At 48.5% G+C, this 25,993-nt stretch overlaps 1 pseudogene; it reads left to right on the top strand.

Annotated features, from left to right (window-relative positions):
- Positions 1–333: 333 nt before the first annotated feature.
- LOC123828713 lies at positions 334–25,696 on the top strand (annotated as a pseudogene).
- The last annotated feature ends 297 nt before the right edge of the window (positions 25,697–25,993 follow it).

Raw genomic sequence — 25,993 nt, 5'->3', positions numbered from 1 at the left:
CGAGGGGCGCGTCCGCTAACCCGGAGGACCCCACGCCTCCTGACCCCCAACGCTCAGACCCCCAAACAGCCTGGAACCCCAGTTCCCCTCAGCTCGGGGTGCCCTTCCTGCAGCCCGCCCGCCCGGAAAGACCAAATCCCCCCAAACTCAGAGACCCCGAATGCCGTCGTCCTGGAAACCGACTCAGTGGTGGGGACCCGGAAGCCCCTCGTGAGACGCCCCAACCCCCCCCTCAGCCGCGGCGGTCTGGCCCTCTCCCCCGGGGCGCTGAGTGTCCTCCGCCCGGAAGACGCAGATGAGTCCTGAGGGACCCCGAGCCTCTCAGCCCGAAAGATGGCGGTCTGCCGGACACTGCGCCTGCGCCTCGCGCGGGCTTCTCCGGACCCCTGGGGCGCCTCCCGGCCCTTCCCCGGGAGAAGCGCGGTTCCTGCGCCGCCACAGGCCCGCCCGCCCCACGGGGTCCCTCAGACGCCCGGCCGGGTCTGCGGAGCCCGCGCTGAGGCGGCACGTGGGGGAGAGGGGGCGGGGCTAGAGCGCCCCCCCCCTCAGGCGGGTCTGCGGCTGCGCGGCCCCGCCCTGTCCAGCCCCTCTTCCCGCAGGGCCCGAGTCCCCCTCTCTGGGCGCCCTGCCAACGGGGAGAAAGGCCGGCACTGGAGTGTGAAGTGGGACTCGGACGCGCTCACCAGCCGCGCTCACCAGGTAGCACAGGCGGCCGGCCGACCGGGCCGGAGGAGCCTGGAGACCCGGCAGGCGCTGGGCTGGCTCCGACTCTGGCGGCCCCGTGCACCTGCAGCTCCCTCCCGCATGGACACCGGTGGGGGGAGTTTGCTCCGTTGTGTCAGAGCGGGGCCGGCGCTGACGAGGGTGCGGGGCTCACGGCAACTCGCTGTAGACTCTCCCGTCCCATCGGAGCCAGTCCCACGGGCTTCCTGGGCTTGTCCCTCCCCCACGCTCTCTGCCTCAGGACAGAGGTCTTGTCTCTTCCCAGGTCTCAGGGCCCCACGACCGGCTTTCCTGTGTCACCGCCGCAGGCAGGCGGGCCACCGAGCTCCAGGAGGAGGACGACCCTGAGGACTCGGATGAAGAACGGGCTCCGAGGCAGCAAGGTGAGCGGCGGGAGGAGCCAGCGCTGCCCTCCCGACTCGGACCTGGTGTGGGTCGGGCGGCGTCTCAGGACGTCACCAGGGAACAGGTTTGCTGGTGCAGCGAACGAGCAAGAGGCACAGCAGTGTGTCGCACAGTGAGGGGCTGTTCCCGTCAACTTTCACGTGGGTGACGTAATCACATGTATTTATAGACACATTAGTAAGCAGTGAATGTGTAAGAACATAAAGTGAGCGAGAAGTAACTAATTCAGAAGAGTCGTCATCGCAAGAGAGGGAGGCGGGTCTGGCCGGTGAGGAGGGTCCCACACCTGGCCACGCGGTGGCCTGCATGGAGACAGACGGGCGGGGACAGTGTTCACCCTGGTGATGACGGGAGCTGGGGGGGCCAGGGTCGGGAGGGGTTGACCTCCGTGTGGTTTCCTGATGTCGGCCCCATGTTCCGTCCAGTATCGTGAGTGTTCGGAGGGTGAGGTCGGTCCACTTTCATGGGTCTGGGGTTGACACACGGCTGAGGTCAAGATGTGATCTTCAACTTCACTGGGATTCTGTTTCTGGGGTCAGCACACTGTGGGTGCTGACCAGAGTCTAATGACTGAGGAAGGGCGTGGGTGGCCGGTATGTGCCCAGAGGGGAGGATACCAGAGAAAGGAGGCCGGGTGGTCGAGGTGCCCTCAGCCCAGACAAGGCCAGTGTGAATGAAGACAACAGGACGGAGAAAGGGTTATGTTGAAGACTCGGAGTTTCTGTGCAGTTACTTTTATTACATTTTTGTCAGGAGAGGCCAATTTATTCTTTAATAAATGCAATAGATGCTTTAGGAACAAAGGGTGAAGCCTAGATGACACTTTGCCTATTTTTTTAAACATTCTAGTGAAATTAGTGGATGGCCCCAGTAGAAGCCTAGGCCTTAATGATACCTCAGAAACACTTTCCAGTCATCCTGGGATTGTTCTTGGACTACTGTCATTCAGAATTGTGTCCCTAATAAGAATCTCCAGGTTTTGGAAACATTTACCAACCAAAACATTGATTTCTCATCATCTTTCAGTGAAACCTTCCTGGGTGGCCTTCAGAAGGGAACAGTAAACACCAGAAGGTGAGTATTTCCAAATCCTGCTGACAACAAATTTTTACTCATGGAGAGAAATACAGGTAACAGCAGAAAAATGCAGAAAGTATCCTAGGAACTGCCACCTTCTTTTCCTGGTCTCTTCAACACATTGTCCAACATTCTCATTTTTAAAGATTTTATTTATTGATTTTTTAGAGAGAGGGGAATGGAGGGAGAAAGAGAGGGAGAGAAACATGAATAGGCTACCTCTCCCACACCTCCAAGTGGGGGACCTGGTCCACAGCCCAGGCATGTGCCCTGACCGGGGATGGAACTGGTGACCTTTCAGTCTGCAGGCTCAGTCCACTGAGCCACACCAGCCAGGGCTCATCATCATCTTAATGGTTAACAACTACAGCAACAATAGTAACTACCATTTGTTTCATTCTCACAATGTTTCAGACTTTAAGAGTTCTATGTGAATAAACTAACTTAAACATTACAACAAGCCGATGAGGCACGTACTATAACTCACCATTTATGATGAGGGAAGGGAGCTTTCAGAGATATAGAAATGTTTGATGATGTGTCTAAGGTCACAATATGAGTGATAGTGCAATCTAACCCATAGTTGCTTCTCTAAACCACTTACAAACTCCTTAGAACTTTCATGGTTTTACCCTGGCCACCATGACTCAGTTGTGTGTCATCCTACAAAGCGAAAGATCGCCAGTTTGATTCCTGGTCGGGGCGCATGCCTAGTCTGTGGGCCAGGTTTCCAGTTGCCGTGTGTGTGAGAGGCGAGTGATCGATGTTTTTCTCCCTCTCTTCCCCTCCCTCAAAAAAATAAAATCTTTTTTAAAAACTAGAAAAATTAACTTTCATAGTTTTCTGAAGTTTGCATTGTCTTATCCATATGTCATTACATCATTCATCTGACTGATGATTTCAACCGTAGTTCTCTGCTGTGCTGAAGTGAGAGATGCACTAAGACCCACCGACTGAGGAAAGCGTACATTGTGTAGTCCGTTTGTACAGTGGATGATCCCAAGTGAAGAAGAATGTAAAATGCCCAGGATCACAGCCTCCCACTCTAATCAAAGAGCATACCACTAGGTACCACCCCTGAGTAGCTGCAGGTTTCATGATTGAGAAACAACAAATAATAAAATGACTTAAGGGCTTCATATAGGTTACATGCTCTTCAATAGAAACTCATCTGTCTGGAACTGATTTCAAATGCCATTTCTTATAAGGTGAGGTAACAGCTTCTTTCTCTGACTTCCAATGAGGCCACTCATCCTGTTCAGAATTATTTGTTCAGCCCACCTACCTCTGTATTGTGAGCTCTTTGAGAGGCTGGTGCATACCTGAGTCTTCTCAAGGGTTACAGACCCAGATCAGGGGCCCTGAATGTTTGCTGAATGAGTAATTTCACAGTTACAAATTAAACTAGAGGATGATCAATGAACGCTGAAGGTAATTTCTGTGAGATTTGAAATATGGAGAGAGCTGAGAGGTAAATTGATAGCAGGACTGTAATCTCACATTCATACTGTTACACAATTCACAGAACACTGGTCAGCATTATTTAATGGCACATTCACTAGAACATTCAAAATTAGCATGTGACAGATCGTGAAACTGAAGAACACTAGCTACCAATACAGCCTTATTCAAACAGATTGGTGGGAACCAGCTAATCTAAATACAAATACTCTTTCTAAGGTATTGCAGATTTTATCACCATTTTATTGTGTAGATATGTTTCTGCCAACTATTTCCTTATTCTCTTCCCAATATTCTTCACTCTCAATATTATACAGACAGTTGAAAGAAAAGAGCCATAAGGCATGAGTTCTAATATTGGATTCATTACCCACATTGGTCCTATCCCCTATTAATACGCTGTAGGTATTTTCAAGGGTTGAAGTATTCAAGACATGCACATAAAATGTATCATAAACCCTAAAAAATATGTTATCTTTTAATATGTGACTCATATTGAAGGCAACATCCAGGGTGCCATTAAGCAATGAATATAGTTTGAAGGAATTGTCAGGAACAGCACATTTGATGACTGCAAGTGACTCAGAGCATGCCCAGAAACCAGTGTCCCCTCCTGGAGAAACATTTGCCTTTGAAAAGCACACTAAACAAATATCAGGTAAGAGAAAATAATTTGGAAACTTTAGTTCCTCTAAGTCCTATAGAAGGGCTGATAAGTATGACCTAGGTATGTTGGGCAGACTTTGGATGGGCCTGGACTTAAGCTGAGCTAAGCTGAGGCTGAAGTTAGCATTGGACCTTTGGGCAAATCCTATAAATTCTCTGAGCTCCTGAATGCTAATAAGTAAAGAGAAGATAGGGAAACATTGCTCATATTGTTTGAAAACATTACATTAAATTTAAAACAATTGACACATGCAAATTGTCCAATAAATCCATCTGTGATAATAACAACCACACTATTGGTGTTGTGTGCCCAGGACTTTATCAATGCCTAACATACAAAGTGCACTCAATACATATGTTATGAATGATTAAAGGTTGGCAAGTAAACCTGGTAATAGGAAGATCTACAAACTAAAATTGAATCAGTCATCTGTAGTTAGTGTGGAGTCTTACTCTTCTGAACCAATAGTTAATGGAGTAAAATACCAGACTAGGCAAAAGGACAGGTCATAATTTGATGGGAGGAGATTGTGTGCTATATGACAAAATGGGAACTAACACTCCACACCCCACCAACCTTGCTCACCTGTCTGTCCTTCTCCAACTCAGAACTCAAGAGAAAGGAAATTGACATGAAGAGGTACAGCCTACTAGAAAGAAAGGACTGTGTGTACCAAGAGGTCAACGAGCCCCAGGATGATGACTACCTTTGTAAGTGACCCTCACTGAGAAGCATGTTATGATACAATAATTTCATCTAGTCCTTTAGTCCCCAAATCATTCCCTTCCTCTAGTGACTTGGAGTACAGGATTCAGTCTCAGTTATGTCAGTGCTGGACTCCCTCTGAAGCTCTTTGCATCCAGGAACATGCATTATACCTTCCCTAACTCCTGTTGCTCTCGCCTCCAGATTGTGAGAAGTGTCAGAACTTCTTCATCAACAGCTGTGCTGTACATGGGCCCCCTACATTTGTAAAGTCCAGCGCAGTGGACAAGGGGCATCCCCACCACTCAGCCCTCACTCTGCCCCCTGGGTTGAGAATCGGGCCGTCAAGCATCCCTGAGGCTGGGCTTGGAGTGTGGAATGAGGCAGCTGACTTGCCAGTGGGTCTGCACTTTGGCCCTTATGAAGGACACATCACAGAAGATGAAGAGGCAGCCAAGAGCAGATACTCCTGGCTGGTGAGAACTGTTTACCTCTTCCACTGTCCTCTGGCTTCCCACATTCCTTCTGAGGCTTGGAGGGACCTCACCTCCTACATGCTAGACATGGAGGGGACAATGTGGTTAGCTCTGTGTGCTGACTGGACTTCACATGAACACAGAGCTCCTGTTTAAGGATCAGACGGTAAGCAGGAGCAAAGAGGTGCAGACACAAGACAGTGTCTCCTCCCTTGTGAGGCTCCTGCTCTGATTGAACAGGTAGACTCGGGTGTGTAGATGATGAGTAAGAAAAATGTCATGTCACAACTGGCAGTTGAATCCCCAAGTAGGCTAGAAAAGCTTTGATGACAGTAGAGTAAAATAATTCTTCTGACTATTAACTCCCCACCAAAAAAATAAAAGGTCTTTAACTTCTTTTCTGAAACACAGATCGCCAAAGGGAGAAACTGCTATGAGTATGTGGATGGAAAGGACAGATCCTGGGCCAACTGGATGAGGTGAGGTCAGCAGGTCTCTGGGTGCCAGAGGGGACTCTCATCCCCCACAAGCCCATATATCTTTCCCTCTCGTCATGCCTCCCTCAGTGCTCTCCCTTAATCCTTTTTTCCTCTTTTTCTCCACACAGTGTTCTTTCATTTCAGGGGACATTGAGGAAAAAAGTATAGCATATGTCCTCAAAATAAAAACCTCTCTGCTAGACACAGTATGGGCACTGGAAAGGGCTTGAAGAGCCTAGATTCACCAGGGACACTGGATTACAGTTTAATTTATCAAATGAACATTAATTAAGCACTTATTATATTCCAGTTTAGGTGAAGGAATACATTACTTAAACAGATCACACAACCCATGTCCTTATGGAGGACTTCTCACAGACAGACATAAAACAATTGCTTTTAGAAGCATTTGCCTATCATTTCCAAGAACTGCACGGTGTCAAGGTAGCACAAACCAATGGTGGCCTGAACCTGTGAGGGCAGCAAACGATCCCGGCCTCACTTCTAACTAGAGCCGGGCTCTGAGGCCTGCAGAAGAGTGGTCATGGCTCCTTTCCTGAGAGGGGCTCTCTTTTATCAGGGATAACAGAATGTGAATCGACTACTATTGTTCTGCTTTATTTTAACAAGGTAAAAAAAGACCTCCAATTTTCTATGGTCACCTTGGGCAGGCAAGTGAATGGTACCATAAATAAAGTGTAGGGGTGTTGGAGAAAGGCCTGTCAAGAGAAAATAGATGTGGGCTGAGTACTGGATAATTGGTGAGCTAATTTAGAAGCTGAACCCTAGATCAAGCACCAGGTTCTGTGGTGTGAGACAACTTGATTTAGAGTTTGGAGAAGCCACAGATCACTGGATATTATGGCCAGTCAGTGTGGAGGTTAAGTCTAAAACTGGGTTTTAGAAAATGGTGTTAGGCAGGATTAGCACTGCAAACAGGACTTGGAGACAGGAGTTCACATGACATGCTGACAGACGCTCAGTGAATAAAGATTCCCCAGGAGCATTACTGGCAGTGGGCAACACCAGAGCCTGAGGGCCTTAAGAATCAGTGAGAAGCTGGACATGAACGTGACAGGTAGTGGGAACTCATCACTGAGGTTTTCTTTCCCTTCATCTGCCTCAATCCCAGGTATGTGAACTGTGCCCGGGATGATGGAGAGCAGAACCTGGTGGCCTTTCAATACCACAGGCAGATTTTCTATCGAACCTGCCGGGTCGTCAGGCCGGGCTGTGAGCTGCTGGTCTGGTGCGGGGACCAGTATGGCCAGGAGCTGAGCAGCAAGTGGGGCAGCAAGTGGAAGAGAGAGCTCGCGGCCCGGACAGGTGGGAACCACTGTTCTTCAAAATAGAAAGAAAACAGAATTCTCCATAGAAATATTCACGATCCAACTCTTAAGTAGAGTAAAATCCACTCTAGAGTCAGTAAACTTTCAACTCAGATGCTTCAGAAGTTCACAATCCATTCATATGCCTTTGGATCTTAGGCAAAACGTTTATATTTTTTTATTTTAAAAATATTTCATACACAAAATATACAACCACATATAGTGTTGAAAGGCTAAGAGGCAAAAAAGAAAAGTTTTCAGGCACTAATCAGCTCTCTCACGAAGGCATTTTTTCTCACACTTTAATAGCTGTTTCTTCTTAATTTTCCTCCATACTTCTAGATAAAACATTTCTTATAAGCATTCATTATTTTTTAAAGATTTTTCCCTTGCTGGTGTGGCTCAGTGGATTGAGTGCCAACCTGTGAACCCAAGGGTCACCAGTTTTATTCCCAGTTGCAGCACATGCCTGGGTTTTGTACCAGATCTCCAGTAGGGGCAGGTGACAGGCAACCACACATTGGTGTTTCTCTCCCTCACCCTCCCCCCCCCTTTTTTGAAAATAAAATCTTTTTTTAAAGATTTGATTTATTTTTACAGAGAGTAGAAAGGAGGGAGAAAAAAATCAGTTTACAAGGGAAACATTAATCATTTGTCTATGGCACACCCCCAACTGGCCCACAACCCTGGCATGTGCTCTGACTGGGAATCAAACTTGTAACCTTTCAGTTTTGGGACAACACCCAACCTACCGAGCCGCACCATTCAGGCAGGGCACATTCGTTCATCATTTCAGTGAATTGTCATGTGAGATCCTACTCTGTGGGCACAGGGTCCTCGGACCTGGAAATACAGATTAACATGAGGATCAGAATCACTGCTCTTGAACTGATGGGTGAAGGAGGGAAACCCAGGCCCAGGACAAGTGCCTAGGGATCAGTGTGAGGGGAGGTGCAGTGTACCAGGTGGTCCGGAAAGGGCGCCTCAGGAGATAACATTTACAAAAATACCTTCGGGCAGAGGATCCCAGGCAGAGGGAGCAGCTAGTGCAGAGAAGAAAAGAGGTGGGGCATTGGATTGGCTGAGGGTCACTCAGGTCTCCTCTCAGCATAGGGGGTAAGAACTGAGTTCAGATAGATGCTTAGCAGCCTGGAAATGCAGTGCCGATGACCCGAGTTGAGACACTGGGGACTTTCATGAGTGAAAGTGTGTTCTCTGTTCTGATTATGCTTTGCTAGTTTTTAGAAAACAAACTCCACTGGGGAATCCCCTCAGAAATTACTTCATCTGCAAATGAGAGAGCATGGTGGATTGACCAGAGAGGAACAGGAGTCAGGTGTATAAGAAGTGTGGTTGGAGAAGTAATTTGAAACAGGATTTCTCAATTTATTTGAAATGGGCTAACACTGAATGAAATGAAGCATAAATATTTGGTGTGAGGCTTGAGGAAGGACATTTTTTAAAAGGTTTTATCTATTTTAGAGGGGAAGAGGGAGAAAGAGAGGGAGACATCCATGTGTGGTTGCCTCTCACATGCTCCCTACTGGGGACCAGCCATGTGCCCTTACTGCGAATTGAACCTGCAACTCCTTGCCTTGCAGACTGGCACTCAATCCACTGAGCCACACGAGCAAGGGCAGGAAGGACATTTTATTTTACTGTTTGGAAAACAGAGAAGCAGTTCCTAGTTGGGGCCTATGGTTTTCCTCTTTAACATGACTTAGAAAATACCTATGAAAGGGAAAGGTCAATGCAGTTCCATCCACACAGGGAGTAAAATGGCATCTGATGCTTCTTGGAACTCCATAGTATGGACAATATTAGAAAAGACCCTTGATGTGGGCTTTCTGGATTTCTGAAGAAGATGCACTGCATAAAAATAAGAAGGAAAACAGATGGTGAGTGGACACTTTGTGGGAGAGGGAGCTTGCACTGTCACCACAGTAAGAATGAATCATGGGGCCCAGGCATTCTCATCAACACCTGTCCTGACCAAACCTTTCTCTTTCAGCAGAACCAAAGCCAGAGGTGCACCCATGTCCCTCCTGCTCTCTGGCCTTCTCCAGTCAGAAATTCCTCAGCCGACACGTGAAAGTCAATCATCCCTCTCAGATTCTTCCAGGAACATCTGCAAGAAAACACCTCCAAGCAGAGGACCCCTGCCCAGAGGATCAGAATCAGCAGCAACAACATACTCGTACACACAGCTGGAATGATAAAGCTGAAGGTCAAGAGGTCAAAGAAAGGTCCAAACCTTTGCTTAAAAGGATCAGTCAGAGGAGAATCTCAAGACCCCTTTTCCAACCTTCCAAAGAACGAATGAGGAGCTCTAGTGAGCATGAGAGAATGATGGAGGAAGAGGCCTGTAGAGACCAGAAAGACAGTCCAGAGCACACAGGCAAGTTATTTGTGAAAATAGGAATGTCAAAAATTGTAACAATAGAGCATGGAGGGTGTTGGCAAGGCTTCAATGATGGGTCACGGCTCATCACACACCAGACACACTCAGGTGAGAAGCCCTATGCTTGCAGGGAGTGTGGGCGAGGCTTTACACAGAAGTCACATCTCCTCAGACACCAGAGAACACACACTGGGGGGAAGCCCTATGTTTGCAGGGAGTGCGGGCGAGGCTTTACAGACAAGTCAAGTCTCATCACACATGAGAGAATACACTCAGGGGAGAAGCCCTATGTTTGCAAGGAGTGTGGGAAAGGCTTTACAGACAAGTCAAGTCTCATCACACACAAGAGGACACACTCAGGGGAGAAGCCCTATGTTTGCAGGGAGTGTGGGCAACGCTTTACACAGAAGTCACATCTCATCACACACCACAGGATACACTCAGGGGAGAAGCCCTATGTTTGCAGGGAGTGTGGGCAAGGCTTTACACGGAAGTCAAGTCTCCTCAGACACCAGAGGACACACTCGGGGGAGAAGCCCTATGTTTGCAGGGAGTGTGGGCGAGGCTTTACACAGAAGTCAACTCTCATTGCACACCAGAGGACACACTCAGGGGAGAAGCCCTATGTTTGCAAGGAGTGTGGGAAAGGCTTTACATGCAAGTCAGATCTTGTCAAACACCAGAGGACACACTCTGGGGAGAAGCCCTATGTTTGCAGGGAGTGCGGGCGAGGCTTTACCCGGAAGTTACTTCTCATCACACACCAGAGGGCACACTCAGGAGAGATGCCCTATGTTTGCAGTGAGTGCAGGCGAGCCTTTACACGGAAGTCACATCTCATCACACACCAGACAACACACTCTGGAGAGAAGCCCTATGTTTGCAGGGAATGTGGGCAAGGCTTTACATGGAAGTCAGGTCTCATCACACATGAGAGGATACACACTGGGGAGAAGCCCTATGTTTGCAGGGAGTGTGGGCGAGGCTTTACACAGAAGTCAACTCTCATTGCACACCAGAGGACACACTCTGGGGAGAAGCCCTATCTTTGCAGGGAGTGTGGGCGAGGCTTTACACAGAAGTCAACTTTCATCGCACACCAGAGGACACACTCTGGGGAGAAGCCCTATGTTTGCAGGGAGTGTGGGCGAGGCTTTGCATGGAAGTCAAATCTCCTCAGACACCAGAGGACACACTCTGGAGAAGCCCTATGTTTGCAGGTAGAGAAGTGAGTCATTAGCATTAAGTTGCATATCAACAGCCATAGGAAGTCTACAGGGGCTCACGCTCCCCAAGAGTATAATTAGTACAGAAATAACTGGTTAAACAAACCCTCCAGTTTCATGACAAGAGATGAGATAGACAACAGTGATATGGGAATGTGAGCACCAATCTCATTCTCCCCATCACTGAACCCAGAGGTTTCCTGAAGAGCCACAAAAACTCATACTCTCAGCCACAGGAACTGAACTCCTGCAAATGTAAATCTGGAGTCAGTCTGCTTTGGTTACTGCCCAGAGAGAGGGATTTGAGACAGACTCACCTGGGAAGGGAATTCCCCAGACTCCTGGGAAGTGGGGCCTTTTTCTCCTAATCAGCTCCCTACCCTCCTCCCTTGGCTTCTCTTGGCTCTTCTAGTTTCCTACAACCTCCGGAACCTCAGAGGTGAACAGCAGGCAGCAGTGTATGCTTGAGCACAGATGTGAGCCTGGCTCAGTCTGGGTACCTGGTCTTCCTCATTCCTTGCTGCCCCCTCAGGGTCAGCATTTCCTGGTGCACAGCATACAGATTCCATGTCTGTCCATAGTGGGTGTGAGTCTGAACTCGGTCTTCTCCAGCTCTGTGACCTAAGGCAAGATTCTCAACTTCTCTCTTGCTCCTTCCTAGTCTACAATGGAAATGGGAACTCCAGCCTTTCTGTGTGACATTCAAAGTTGAGTCAGCACAGACAGAATCTGGCAAGAGGATCGCTGAGATCACAAGTCCTGCTGAACAGCCATTGGTGCCCTTGTCTTCTGGGTCTTTAGCACTGGACAAAGGAAGATAAGGACAGGGTACGGGTGTGTAGCCAAATTCACAGTTTGAACAGACCCCACTGCTTTCCCCACGTAGACTCAGCTGCCCTGAGAAGGAGGCCTGAGGTGGGGCATGTACTTCCCTCCAGGTCACCACCCTCCCACTGATCTGCACACCCTCAGAGCCTCCTCAACACAGGCAGGTGCTACTGAGAGTGACCTGTGAAACAAGACCCTCACCCACCCCTTGCTGAGAACAGCACCTGCCTGCACTGCTGTGTTAGGTAGGATAGATGGTAAAGCCAAGGCAGGGAGGACGAGGAAGACATGGCTCACCCACTAACTCAGCAGTCCTGAACCTGGCTCAATCCTGTTGCCAGATGTTCCCAGATGCCAAGAAGCCCCATGCTAACACGTTCAAATTCTAGGTATCATTTCCAGTACCTGGCAAAGAAAGGCTTTCAAACTGTATTTGTCCCAAGGCCTAGAAGATGGGAGGGGATCCACAGAACTCAAGGAAAGGACCCATGAAACAAATTTGGCTAATAGCTTGTCTCTGGCCACTGTCTGTTTTATGAGATGGTCCCTAGTGCTTACAGAAAGAGCCCATAGATAACTCTGGGTAACTGCCTAAACGTGAAATCTTCTGTCATGGATCTATTTTACAAGATGGCCAAATGGGGTCTTAAGTGAGGTAAGGATTCAGGCTAACAACTCCCACACATACCTGCGTTTGGGTAGTCACAGTCCCCGTGGAAGCTGACACCACTTTTACCCACCAATCAATACGTAACTTCTCCCCCACCCCAGCAACTACCGGTATGTAAGTCCTCAGGGGAAAGGACCTGGTGCTCTTGCCTTTCACTCCCATCTCAGCGTCCTCTTCCATGAGAACGTATCACTAACAAACCCTGCTTGCACGCTAACACACTTGCTGATCTGTAATCCTTTTCCGCGTTGGCAAGAAGAACCGAGTTTCTCCTGTGACAGGTGTACCCAATCTGCATATGGCATTCATGAAGCCCACAACACAAGTTTCTGTAATGCACTTTCCTTGTTCCTGGGCCCCACAGGGCTTCATACACTACTGACACCATCTCAAAATTATTATTTACGGTATCTTTAAACTTTTGTTTGTGAAGTGTAATGAGATAGTGGACATACACAATGTTGGTCATTCCTGGACACCCATTCCCAGATATTGTCCACAATGGCCCAGGAGCACAAAATTCCCATGATCCCAATGGTGGGAGTCCAGCGAGACTCAGGATGAGAACAGGGTAAACATCTGCATAAGCATTAGGAAGGGTGCTAACAGCTCCCAGAGGTCACACTTTTCTTAGAACCAGAGCTGAGTTCAATATACAGAGATGGTGAACAATTAGTGAGGACCCCATCATACCCTCTCCTGCATGAGGGAGACCTAAGCATGACCCACCCTGTTCCTGCTGGGGTGGGTTCACCAAACAGGGACACCCACCCCCATGACTTGGAATGATGACCTTTCTGTCCTCCTAGTGCCAGTCTTGAAGAGTGTCTACATAAACTATGTGGATTTCAATAATAAATATCCACTATTACATTCTTTTATGCTTTTTAAAAGAAAGGTGTGTGTCTTTCTTGGGTTTCATTTCCCTTCCCTGTTTCTCCCCAGACCAGCACAGCCCAGAGAGAACACCATAAACTCAGTGTTCTGTGACCTTTCAGCATGGGCCATAGGAGAGGGGCAGAGTCCTGGTGTAATGCTGGAAGAGGGGCTGGCACTAAAATACAGTAGGGAGGGGAGCCCACAGACTGCCAAGTGATGGGCACAACCACCCCACCAGGACAGACCCTGGAGCTCTCCCAGAAGGTTTCACGATCCAAGATGAATAAAGAGAGGTCTGTGCCCTCTCCCTCCCCTCCAGCAGCAAACCACATTCCTAGTGTAGCTGCCAGCCTCCAAGGTGTCCCCCAAGTCCACATGCTATCACCCCTGCACTTGTACACTTCCTCCACACAACCAAGCTGATCTGTGTTACAAAAATGGTGTGTGGCCCTCAAAGCTAAGTTGTAAACAGGCCCTTCTGTTTCAGCCTTGCTCACATAGTTCACATGGTCTCAGACCGCCTTGTGCAGGGAGCTGGGTGTTTACTTATATTACTTTAAAGCTACTGTGCATGTGGTCTCCCATGATCTTTCTTGACTGACCACCCGGGAAGGTGTTCCCGCAATGCTGATTTATTATACTGCTATTATAATGAAGATGATGAGGGGTCATGTAGCATCTTCTGCACAGTTGCATTCAAGATTCACCGTGATTCAGCACTTTTCCAGAAAGCTGGAACAACAGGTCTTAGAACAGGGTCTCTGTGCTGTATCAATGCCCTTCATCTCAGCTCTGGAGCACCTCCGGAGTTTTCTCCTGACTATCTCTGTCTCAAACCCAGGCATGTGCTGTGACTGGGAGTGGAATTGGAGACCTTTTGCTTGGCAGGCGGACACCCAGCTCACTGAACCACACCAGTCAAGACTCAAGCAACTGTGGCTCAGTGGGCTGGGTGTCTGCCTGCCAAGCAAAAGGTCTCCAATTCCATGTGCCTTGACCAGGGATCAAACCTGCAAACTCATTTAAAAAAAAAACAAAACCCTGTAGAGATATAAAAGACTTCACATGAGCTTTCGCTGGTGTGGATCAGTGCAGTGAGCACCAGCTTGTGAACCGAATGGTCACGGCCGGATTCCCGGTCAGGGCACACAGCTGGGTTGTGGGCCAGGTTCTCAGTTTGGGGCATGTGACAGGCAACGGAGTGACATATCTCTTACACACATCTACACATTGACGTTTCTCTCCCTCTCTTTCTCCCTCCCCTCCCATCCCTTCTCTCTGAAAATAAATAAATAGAATCCTAAAAAAATAAATAAATAAACTTAACATGAGCAGCAAAGTTGGATTCAGCATTTAGGGATGATCCACGATACCCATTTCCTTCTGATCTGCACCAAGGTTTTTCCCAACGTGAACACCAGATGGCAGAAGAGAGGAGCACTGGGAACATTTTTTCAGTGATCACATTGTAGTACTGTAAAGCAAGTTTCAACAAACTTCAAAAAATTGAAATTATGTAAAGCATATTGTTGGCACTTACTGCACTTAATCTAGAAATCAGTAACAAAAGGTTTCTAAAAAGTCCTTAGTTTTAAAACTGATGAAATGCACATCTAAATAACATCGGATTCCACATTCCTAGGTGATCCACTTTGCTCACAACTTTTCCTGCGGACCTGCACTGCGTTATTCCCAAGTTGAACACCAGATGGCAGCAGAGAAGCACACTGGTACTATGACGCAAGTTAGAACAAACTTCAAAGGACTGAAATTATATAAAGTAACGTTTCTTCCTCTCATTGCAGTTAATCTAGAATTCAGTAACAGAAGGTAACTGGAAAGTCCTTATATTTGGAAGTTATGAAATGCACTTCTAATTAACCCCCAAATAAGCCTCTATTGCAGTCGGAAAGTAATTTGAACTGAGAGGCATTACGTACCACAAGCTACAGGGAAATGCGCCATCTTCAGTGCACGCAGCAGGAAACGACAAAGGCTGTTGATCCGCCGACTCTGAACCCACACAAAGACCCCCGCATAGTGAGTCAAATCCAGAGAAAGTAGCAGAAAGGAAATGTGCACGTGCACGTGTCTGGGAGGGGTACACTTAAAGAGGTAGCAGTTAATGTTCCTTGGGGTAGGATTTTCAATTAACTTCATTTTTCTGGATAGTTTCAATAAGCCGCAACAAACAAGGCCATTTTCATTTTAGGAAAAAAGTACCACAGAAAAACGTGGAAGAGTTTTATAGAATTATAAATAATTCTATATAGAATATTTGTAACAATTGAATTATAATAATCTAGACTGTTGTGGGGACACCAGAAGCCTTTTCTTTACTCGTCTAGCTGGGTCTCTTGACAGACAACAGGGAAAAAATTCTGTTTAACCCAAAATGGCTCCTTTTGTTATTTGCACTTCGTGTACTTTGCAGCAGTTCTGACAGAGGAAACTCCTAACCATTTGGTCTCTAAAAGTGATGTGAGCCTGGGTCTGCCATTTACAAACTACATTCTTTGGGACATGGAAGAAGCCTCCCAGGGCCTTTGCTTTGTCACTGGTAACGTTTCTTGTTTTTATAGCTTACAACACTTACCCCCGAAGTACCTAGACTTCAGATTCGGCTGTATCTCCTGAGAGCCTGTGAAGCTGGCCCTGGCAATACTCACTGAACTGGGACCAGAAGTCATGCTCTCCCAAAGCTGGTATGTGGTCTATGAGACGTGCTCACGAGAAGTGGTCCCACAGGAATGGCTCACTTACATGGAGACCTCACACTCGCACCCCACAAAGAGTCTGAGCACCCTTTTCAGCTCCTCACAGACCAGCTGAAGCTGCTCCCTGCCCCCACTCACTTCAAACACCCCTTCCCACAACCCCACATCCACCCACCCCTCACCTAATTTTCCATGGGCTGGCCTTACCCTGGACATTTCACTTCCACCTGATAGTTGGTTTCACACTAAAGGCAGAGTGAGTGTGGGCCTACAGACAGGATCCCTAACCCTAAACCTAACCCTGACCCTGACCCTAACCTACCATTTACACACTTTCTTTAGATGAAGACCACCCTTTTGAGTGGCAGATGATGGTTCCATTCTTTGGCCCCATGATCTCTCCAGCTCCACGTTATTGTGAAGTATCAACTGTTCATCTACCCTCAAAATTTGTCTTGGAAACAGAAACAGAATTTCCTTATGTTTCTGAAGAAAATCCCACGTGGAAATGCTGTCAAGAATGGTGGTTGCTTTTTTTTCCAGCTTCACAAGTGTGGAACCCAAACACCAAAACAATTATCGTAACCATGCTGGTGAAAATGATTTTCCACAATTGATTTGGGTACTTTGAGTATGTGTCCTCTCTCCCACTTGGCCTCACATGGCCTGTCCTCAGCGAACATCTGGACTTAGTGGCTCTCCACTGCACCTGGTCTGTGCACCCCTGGGGCATCTTCACGTGAGAAACCTCCACACAAAATGCTGCAAACCACTCCGACAGGTTCGATCTGTCACAACACCTTCTTGTACACGCCACAAATCTTTTCTTCTGTTGACTGCCATTTTCACCCTTCTTGAAATACCAAAAATATTACTTGTGTTCACCCAACTTCAATATGAAAATGGCCACACAAACACTCAACAATTTTGATGACTTCTTAATTCACACTGATGCATTTGTCATGGTATAGTATAACAAAATGGTTTCAAATGAGGTTAAAGACAAGTATGTGAACCCAGAGCCATGTGATGGGGGTGGGGAGATGGGGGATGAAGTCAGGGGTAGTGGGGGCCAAACCAACCTTTTGGCCAACTGGGGATAAAGCAGGCTTCACCCAGCATCGCAGCACTGAGATCATGTACAGTGTGTGTTTTGCTCTCATAGCACTTAAGCTGGAATTCATTGAAAGTGGGTGACTGTAAAATTCTGTTGTTTGGTGCTTATGAAATAGACTCATAAATAACCTCCAAAATGAACCACTACTTGAGTTACAAAATAATGAGCTGAATAATTCTAAAAACACTACATACCAAAATTCCAGGAAGAAATCTTCACCCTTAAATGCACATGTTAGAAACAAGTAGAAACGTACAAGTTTTGCTCCTGTACAGGGAACCTCCATCAGAAAATGAATGAAGTCCAGGCACAGTGGAGGAAATGAGCCCGCAGACATGTCCGGAGGGGCATGTATATAAAATGATAGATAGTACTTTTTTTTACCTCTGGGTGGAAAATTTTGAATAAATTTTACTTTTCTCATTGTTTAAGGAAGCTGCAACAGACAAAGCCAATTACAAACAATTTTCAAGCACACTTGGAATTTTTAAAAACCTGACTTTATTATGCTACAAAGCCAGTTCCGAAAAATTTCACATTAGACACACTTTTTCCTCCTTTCACCTTTAATCTGGAAACCAGTCACCAGGTACCAGAACAGTCCTTACATTTAGATGTTTTCAAATGCACCTGGAAATACCACTGCCATCAAAACTCACTGATATTCCACTGGAATCAACCACTTTTCTTGCTGGCCCGCACTAAGGTGTCATTCCCCAAAATGACCACGAGATGGCAGCCAAGATGCACACTCAGAACACACTTCTAGGGGCCTGGCCACAAGGTTCCTTCGGTTTTCACTGTGAGATGCACTGGCAGGCATTTTTCATTTTCTCGAACAACGTGACTAGACAGCATACTCACCGCTTTGTTCCACTGCCCTCTGCCATCTTTCAGGCTGCTTCACCATTCCATCTTCCCACATCTTTATATATTGGAGCAGAGACATCTCCCAGGTGCCATTCCACAGAATGGAAAATTTTCTCCATTAGGAGAACTTTGGAAAGGCTGAAATAAATGGCAATCCAAAGGGGTGGGTAGGTGAGCACTGTAGATGAATCAGAACAGCCAGGCTGCAACCGTTTTCTCCTGGTCACCACAGAGAAACATGTGTTCTCACCTTATCCTCTCTGAAGATCACGTGTCTTCTGCTGACAAATTCAGGACTCTTTCCCTCAGGTGGTGCTTTCCATTGGTCTGACGGGGAGCAGTGCTTGTTGGAAGTAACCGCCTGGTTTCTGGTGAGGAGCTCCTACTACAGGACTCCCTAATGACCCCACCACATACACAGCATGGCCTCCTTTGGGTGCAGACCGCCCTTTGGAGTGGGTGGTGGTGGTTCCCTCCCTGTGCCCACAGTCTCTCCTGTTCCACATTAGTGTCAAATATCAACAGTTCATCCCCTCCCCCAATTTGTCTTGGAATTGGAAGGTTTTCCTTACTTTTCAGTAGAGAATTCATTTGGAAATGCGGCTAAGAAGGTTCCCCCCTCCTCCCTGCTTAACTTCTATGGGACACAAACATCAAAGCAATTAACATAACTGTGCCAGTGCAGATGATTTTTGATGCTATTGATTAGGATACTTTGAGTATGTCACCTGCTCCCACATGCCATAACATGGCCTGTCCTCAGTTAACATCTGGACTGGATGGCTCTGCACTGCAACTTGTCCCTATGACCCAGAGGGCAACTGCACATGAGAAGTCTGCAGCATGAAACTTCGCAATCCACTTCTGACACATTTGGTTAGTTACAGCACCTTCTCCACACACACCACAGACCTTTGTTTGCATTTCCCTTGAGTTTTCACCTTTCTTGAAATGACAAAGCCTAATGTGCAATAATGTCGCTATGCTCATCCATCTTTAATACGAAAATGGCCAAATATTTATGAGTTCTGGTCAGATTTTTAATGCATGCTGAGACGACAGCTGCCACAGTAAAGTCCATAAAAATGGTTTCAAATGAAGTTAAAGACAAGTCATGGCATCAACCACAACCGCAACCCCCTAACCCTAACCCTGAACCATGCCACACACCAGACACTGGACTGGGTGTCCAAAGCCTGTCCCTGACTCCAGATGCCTGGCTCTGGACATCATACCACAGAGAACAGTCTGTCTTCCTATTTAAACCTGTAAACCCTTGGAATGTAAACATCTAATGTCTAAAAATATAAAGCAGGTTTCTGTAAAAAAAAAGTTATATTAAATCAAGCAAACTAAATGATGCAATAATGATGCATATTAGACATGAGATGCAGGAGGCTGCTGCTGGCATATCATGGCATACTCTTCCAAAGCAAAATCAATTAAAGTAAATGAGTAAATGTGGTATCCTCCTGATTAAAAAATTCTGGATAACAGGAGAAGCTATTCACAGAGTAAGAAAACCACCCACAGAATTGAAGAAAATGGTTGTACATTATACTCTTGATACGACTCTTGTTACCACAACAAAGAACTGTATAACTCATCAATGGAGAGATATCTATATTTTTAAAGAACTTTAATAGAACCTTGTAGACAGAATATGTACATAAGAGTGGTAAAAAGAAATTAGAGAAAACATTCAATGTTTATATCACTGCACAATACACTTCCCAGTCACTACAAAGGCTATAGTTCAGAAAGCAAAACTGAGAAATGTTTATAAGCACAAACAAAAATTAGGATTCACCATTACTTGGCTGAATGTAAAACATGGCAGACCTTATATAAAATGGTTTGGCATTGCCTCAAAAAATTTACCCTACTGTGTTCAATAACTCCACTTCGAAACACATACCTGAGAAATTGAAGACAGATGTTATAACAAACTTATACATGATTATTCACAACAACACTGTTAACAACAACCAAAAGGTGGAAAGCATTCAAATGTCCACCTACAGTTAAATGAATACACAAAATTTGGTTATTCTGTCACCAAAAAGGTACCGGACCCAAGGCAGTTTTGCTCTGGCAAGGTCTCATACATGTAGACTCTTGACTTTGTGCAGTAAAAATTTCACAGCGCAAAGCTAGGGAATTTTGGGAGTTTGTATATTAAATCCATGGACAGTGAAACAAAGAAAGGGCTTCAGATAGAAGAGGTGAAATCACAGCAACAAGAGTGAGCGTAGGCGGAGCTGCTTCTGGGGAAACAGAAAAGTTAGGCACAAAGAAGGACCTTGGAGACAGGATCTGGGGGTGAGCCAGGGATGAGCTGCCCACCGCTCCCCTGGCTGCAAGTCTCCTGGGGACCTTTGCAGATAGGGAGAAAGAAAAAAAGATACACGATTAAGAAAAGAAGAGCAGGGAAGGCACACATGTGCTCAACAAACAGTGCATGCTAGGTCCTTTTTTTAGGGTTTTACCTGTTTTCTAATGTGGAGGACTTTAGAGGAGGTCTCAGAAGAGTCAGCTCCACAGAACACTCAGCTTTCCAGGGGCGCCCTTTGATGTGCTGATGCAACACAGCGAGCACACAGAGTGGTCAGGGTCCTTCTCTGGTGGACTTCTCCTTCAGAAGAGTCACCAGAGAAGGGCTGGGACTGAGGTGGCTCTTCCCCTGCCTGGTCTGGCATGTCTGAACCATTTGCTCTCTCTCAAATGTCCTTGGTCAGGGAAGATAAAATCCTCAGATTTGTTACCTGGCTATAAATTGCTAGGCCTTAGTTAGCCATCAAGCTCAGTTTTCCCATTCCACTTCCAAAGAATTTTCCTACCTTTTTTATTAACCTACCTCAACTCCATACACTTGAGGACTCATATTGGCATTGAATTTAACACATTGATCATTTGTTGACAGACACCAGACACCAGAGCCAAACTTGGGACCTTGGACACAGACTTGGACTCCAAAACCTGTACCCTGGAGCAAACCAAAACCAAAACCAGGACTCCAGGCCCAAAGCCCCAAACCCAAAGCCATGTGCCCACACCCGAGCCAGACCATGCAGTCTGAAGGCCAAACACCAGATGCCAGGGACTGACACCGGACCTTTAATACCAGGTTCCATACACCAGAACCAAAGGCTTCATCTGCACATGGACCTCGCATGTGAACCCAGGACACAAAGCCACATCCTAAGAGGTGCAAGACTGCAGACACACAACCGAATACATTTTGACTCTGAAGCACAGACCCTGGACACAGGACGCAGATCTATAACCAGGATGCCACGGACAGAATTTGAAGCTGGAGCCAGACTCTGGGGCCCCACTGCCAGAGGCCAGAGGCAGAAATTGAATCGGATCCTCACATTGTAACAAACCTGTTATTCAATAAGATAAAACTCAAGTCTCCCTAAATGCAAACTTCCACATTTTACCAAGCCCAGCAACAATGGGCCAAAGACAGAATGAACAAAAAGAATGTTGACTTTGGAGGGCAGGTGTCCATGATCTCTCAGCGGCAACAGGCTCAGGACTTAGCACTGTGTCACCATTCATTCCACACCGCCATCTTTTCAAAACTGTGGGGGACTAAAAAGGGATTATTTTCCACAAACCTTGTTGGCTCTAACACCTGGGATAATAATCAAAATATCAGAATTGGATCAATACGAGACATTCAACATTTAGTATGGGCACGAGCATGAACAAATACCAGGCAGGACAGGACATCAATGCAGAAAGGACAGCGGCACAGCTGACGTATTGACTCGGCTGAGGCATCGACGCAGACGGTACAGAAGTGCGGCTGGGACACCAGGGGAACCTGGACTTCAGCAAAGATAGGAGAGGGGCACAGCTGAGACATCTGGTCAGCCAGGACATCAAGGCAGAGGGGACCTGGACACAATCATGATTTCGGCAAGGCTGGGACATTAGCGTGTCGGGGACAAGGGAGGGACACCGATGCTGCCAGGATGCCGACACACACTGGACACTGGACCACAGAGACATGGACACAGCTGAGACAGGAACACAGGTCTGGCCCAGGAGAGGCGCCTGGGTGCCTGACGTAAAGACACCACTGTTATACATGGGGGAGAAGGAAAAATGAACTACGAAGTCCATTTATATGAAAGTAATAACATCCACGACTAAGTGCCACTCCATTCCACATTCGTAGATCATTCACTGCAGCTGACAGCCTTTCCTGCTGGCCTGCACTAAGGTGTCCTTCCCAAGATGCACTTGAGACGAGAAGAGAACCACACTTAGGACATTTTCCTAAGTGACCATAATGAGCCATAAAGTAAGATTTAAAAAATTACAAAGAACTAAAATTATATAGAATATAATTCTTACTCTCATTTCTGTGAGTTTATAAATCAGGAACAAATGGTAATTAGTAGGTCCTTAAATTGAAAAGTTATGAAACACGCTTCTAATACCATTGCAATCCACAGTCGCTGATATTCAACTAGAATAACCACTTTTTCTGTGGACCTCCACTAAGGTGTCATTCCCCCAAATCTCCACGAGATGGCAGCAGAGATACACACTTGGAACATTTTCAAACCTGACCGTAATTAGTTATAAAGCACGTTTCATTACACTTGCACAGCTTGAAACTGCATAAAGTATGTTTCTTGCTCTCATTACAGTTAATCTATAAACTAGTAGCAAAAGATAACTAGAAAGTTCTTATATGCAGAAGTCATGAATACACTTCTAAATAATCCTCCAAATAAATCACATTTAGAAAATACCTCAAACTGAGTGATAATAAAAATGCTACATACCAAAACCAACAGCAAACTGCATAATCTTAAGTAGTGCATGCACTGGGAAAAGAGAAAACCTGAGGATTCACAAGGCTTGCACCCATCTGAAGGGCCTGCTGCAGTAGAATCCAGAAAGAGCACCACAGAATAAAGGCAATGTTCACTTACCGATGCCTGAAGAGGTAGATACTTATGACTAGAACAGTTCTTACTGTTTGGAGTAGGATTTCACATCAATTTCATTTTCCTGTGTTGTCCCACCCAGGCCACTCAAGGTCGCTGGGGGCAGGGACCTGCCCTGACTGCGGTGGAACTCAAGGATCTGCCCTGGTCTGCCCTGACCCAGCGCCTCTCTGATGAGAGCTGTGGAACTTCCTAGTGCCTTCTTGAAGGCAGTGCCTGGCTACCTCTGCTATGAGCACATCTGGACTGCAGGGTCGATGTCAACAAGTTGGCCTCTCTGACTTTTCAACTAAGAGAAAAAGCACATAAAAGCTTTCCCATTGGGGCAGCTCACGCCAGGTGGCGTCCCAGTGCCAGCTGAGGGGCCTCGAGCAGGGGCACCTGGTACCTGCAGGACGCTGGCCATGACGCAGTGTATGTGTCGTGAATAAAAACGAGGTCACCCCTGCCCTGGGGTCTCCTTGAAGTCCACCCGGGAAACAGGCAGGGCCCGGCCAGGAAGGTCAGGGCGAGCCCCCAGCTGGAGGGGAGGACGGTGTAGCTGCCCCCATCTGCCACGCCCACTCCCTAGGGAACCAGAAAGTGGGTTCTCTGCCCTTCACTAGGAAGTTCACCTTCCTAGTGAATCTGTTTGCATTTCAGCACCCCCAACTTTGGCTGAATTAACAGCAGCTGCATCTAAAATGTGTCTGCCTTCAGTTCTCTCTGAGGTCTTTTAGATATTCAGTATTGCTGTTACCACTCTGGTTGCTGAAAGTAGTTATTACCACATTGCGTTTAATTAGGTCCAGCCTAGCCATTCAGGCTGTACAGGGGCTCAGCTGTGGGCTCAGGTGTGGACTCTGGTGCAGGCTGTGCAGCGAGTCCCAGGTGTACCCTCCACGCTGTATGTCAGCAACATCACTGAGCTTACAAACGATGTTGGCACGCTCCCCAGGGAAAGCAGCACAGGAGGAGGGCGGGGGCCAGGTCTGGCCAGGGGCCTCTGAGCCTTGTCCCCATCCTGTGCAGAGTTACCCTAACCCTAACCCTCCTTTTCTCTGACCCGGATCCCCAGCCCCTCCAGCCTGGAGGACCAAACTCCTCTGCAGGAGAAACAAGAAAGGAGTCAAGGAGCAAGTGCCACCAGGCGGCAGCCCCAGTGGCCGCACAGGACACTTGCCTTGGTGTCCCTCAGAGACCCTCGGGGACAGGTGCAGGTGGAATGTCTGCAGACAGGAACCCGGGGTCATGTGCACTGGGCCGTCCAAGGTCATAGCGACAGCGCATGTCACAGCCCAGGGGGGCCAGGCTCAGGGAGGCCACGCGCCTCATCTGTGGTCCCAGCTCTTCAGAGAAGGGAGGAGGGCCCCATGGCCAGGGTCTATGGTCGACCAGATGTCTCATCTAGAAAGTCAGTCTTTCTACAGGGACATGAGCTCCCAGAGACCACCAGACCCCAAAGCAAACCTGGGGCAGCAGGGTGGAAGGCGGGAGCACTGAGCTTATCGCCCTGGAGTCGGGGAGCCCAGGCGAGGGTGGTGTCTGTATTCGCCAGCCCCCATGGAGCTCCGAGCAGAAGCCACGTGTGCTGACCCAATGAAAGAAACTCAGTGGCATGCCCCTGCATCGAAACCCAGGGGGCAGGGTCTGCCAGCAGATGCACTCTGACCTGTGGCTACCAGGCAACCATGCTGCAGCTGGGGGCCAGGCTGCAGAACTGGGATGGGCAGCTGACGAGCCACCTGCTGGCGGCAGGGCCCGGGGTAGCCCTGAGCTGAACAGCAGTGCGCCGTGCCTGGCCCCACCGCAGGTGTCCTGCCACGGTTTAAGGCTCACGGGAGGCACCCCCCCGCCCAGGCCGGGGTCTCCCAACACTGTGGGCTGGCTCTGGAAGGAAGGTCGTTCCCTGCTGCTCCCACCGCTGCTTCTCTGTCCCCAAAGCCAGCGGTGACTCCTGGGGGGGCTGTGTGCAGGGACGGCTGCTGTCCCCAAGGAGGGCGGGGCGCGGGGCGTCCCAGGGAGGTCAGGGGTGCGAGGAAGGTGCCCTGCTCGGAGCACAGTTCCCGCCTCCCCGCACACCGGCCGGGAGCCTGCAGTCCCCGACGACAGGTCCGCAGGGAGGAAGCGGGCGGCTCCCACAGCCGTGGTGCAGCTGCATCTGTGTCTGGAGAGCCTGCCCACACCTCCCGGCCTTCGGCAGAGACCCCCTGGCACCCAGGGCCGGCGTCTTAGTGCCCGCACCGCCTGCGCCGTCCCCAGGAGCCAGTGAGTGACCCTGAGACACCCCACCGCCCACCACCGCAGCCCGTCATGGCAGCCTCCAGGTAAGTCTTTGCCGGCTTCCAGGTGCCGAGAGCTGGGCACAGCCGGTGGGGAAGGGCAGCGACTCCCCAAAGCCGAGGGCTCCTCTCCCAGGTGCGAGGGGCAGGCCAGCCCTGGGCTGCAGGTAGACAGCTTCCTCCGGACATCTCGTGTGCGTGGCGGGTGCTGGAGAAACGCTGCGCTCAGCTCTGTGTCTGGTCTGCAGGTCTGGGGTGGCGCCGCGTTTCCCTGCGTCTCCATCTCCCCAGGAACAACCCCACCCCCGCCCCGGCCACCCCCAGCCCCGGGTCCGACCGCACCGCCCTCTCCCCGATAACCCTAACCGTCTGGGCACTGTCTCTGCAGAACTCGGGGACCACGTCCCAGGGGGGCAGGGAGACGCTGAGGTAGGGCCCCCAGGAGGCGGCCACAGGGGCAGACCGAGCACAGGGCGGCGGGTCGCATGGGGCCCAGCGGGCGGAGCGCTGGCAGCAGGAGCGGAGGGGCCAGTCTGCAGCTCTCCGCAGACACTCGACCCTGACTGCCTTGTTCAGTCTGGGCGTCACAGGTTAATTCTTAGGTGCCAGAGGGTGGTCCTGGCCCGTGGGCGGGACTTGGGAAGCTCGGGAGACGGAAGAGTTAAAGAGTCCACGGAGGGGCCAAACGGGTTCCCCCGCGTACCCCCCCTCAGCGCGGGTTTTCAGATTG

Source organism: Phyllostomus hastatus, unplaced genomic scaffold, assembly GCF_019186645.2.
Source record: "Phyllostomus hastatus isolate PE091 unplaced genomic scaffold, TTU_PhHast_1.1 phas_scaffold_1066, whole genome shotgun sequence".
NCBI classification, from domain to species: domain Eukaryota; kingdom Metazoa; phylum Chordata; class Mammalia; order Chiroptera; family Phyllostomidae; genus Phyllostomus; species Phyllostomus hastatus.
Note: the sequence above shows the minus strand (reverse complement) of the source record. Positions and strands in the feature narration are given on the sequence as shown.